This window comes from Cynara cardunculus (genome assembly GCF_001531365.2).
Source record: "Cynara cardunculus var. scolymus isolate 2C chromosome LG 1, CcrdV1, whole genome shotgun sequence".
Classification (NCBI taxonomy): domain Eukaryota; kingdom Viridiplantae; phylum Streptophyta; class Magnoliopsida; order Asterales; family Asteraceae; genus Cynara; species Cynara cardunculus.
In genome coordinates this window covers 28,948,417-28,950,105 of record NC_037528.1, presented here as the reverse complement: position 1 = coordinate 28,950,105, position 1,689 = coordinate 28,948,417, and positions in this window count along the sequence as shown.

The following is a 1,689-nucleotide window of genomic DNA, read 5'->3' as shown; positions in this document are numbered from 1 at the left end:
AAACTTCACTATCATTTGTTGTTTCCACAATTAAATCCTCACTCAACGCTTTAGATTCTAAATGTGCACAATTAACACACGACGGTGACACAAAAGAACGATTTGCACCCGAATCAAATAAAACTTTGGCACATACTGAATTAACGAGGAATGTACCTGTTACCACTTCAGGGTGCTCTTCCGCCTCACCTCTCGTCATCTGAAAAGCTCTCCCTTTTGCAGACTCCCCACGTCTTATTTCTCTTCAACCACTTGAATTAACACGATTATCCATTTGTCCACGACCAGTTGGCACATAACCAGGTCCTCGGCCTCCAGAATATCCAGATCCCCTTCCTCCAATAAAACCAGACCCCCGACCCTTTGCTTGCAGACAATCGGCATTTACATGTTGAGATGAATTACAAGTAAAACACATCCGTGTCATTCGACAATGTCGAGCTATATGTTCTGGTTCCTGACATTTAAAACATACTCGAGATTCTGTATTGCAATTTCCCCGATGTATCTTATGACATCGGTTATATGCTTTATCCGCAAATCTTGAAATTGGTCGATTCAAATTTTCCATAAACCTTGGTCTACGGAAATCAGTTACTGTAGTTTCCCCTTTTCTTTTCTCTCCAACCCTTTCTTGTGGTTGCCGGTTAATGTCTTGTTCTAGTATTTCAGCAGCATCAACTGCCGCTTGAAATGTTGTCGGATTCCTGGATATCACATATTTCTGAAGATTCGACTCCAACCCCCAGATATACTTTCTTACTTTACTGTTTTCAGATATAATATAGGCTTCAGCAAACCTAGATTGTTCCATGAAAACTTCTGTATACTGGCGGACTGACATGTTTCCTTGCTCAAGATGAAGGAAATCATCTTCCAACTTTCTTACTGTAGCTTCAGGACAATACTGCATTTTAAACTTAACCACAAATTCTTCCCACAACATGGTTTTTAGAATATTCGGATCTGAACTTGACAGAACTTCCCACCAATATAAAGCACTTGATCTCAAACGAGATACAGCAAACATGACTTTGTCCTCTTTTGCACTTTTACTGATTTGCAAACTCAACTCTATCTCCTTAAGCCAACATATAGCTTTAACAGGATCACGCTCACCAGAAAACTTAAGAGGTTTACAAGCAAGAAACATTTTGATATCTCCTCCTTTTTGTACTGAGGATGAAGTAAGGGGTACAGATGTACCAGTTACCGGTGTACTAGTTCCGGTTTCCTCCTGATAATCAGGATTTCTTACCATTTCTGGATTATTTTGGGTTGTACGCCCCAACAAATTCACCAAACTTTCTTGGAACTTTCCCAACTCTGTTGCCAACATTTCTTGGGTAATAAATCCGGGATCAGGAACATTGTGTCCACCCCTTGCCCTTCCTCTTCCATGACCAGACATTGAACTTTCTTGAGCTGACAGTTCCTGTTCTTGTCTAGTACCTCTACTTCTTCCTCGACCCCTGCTACGACTTCGTGTTTCTATTGTCATCACATTTTCCGGGTCCTCTCCTTGTGTTACATTTCTTCTTCCCCGACCTCTTCCATAACCAGTAGAGGTCCTTTCTGATTGATTGGGATTATCTGTCATTTCTCAGTATATAACTCTTTCTGTCACATTTAAACACACATGATTATTTTCATAATCAAAACATAATAACACATTCATCCTCAAGTCTA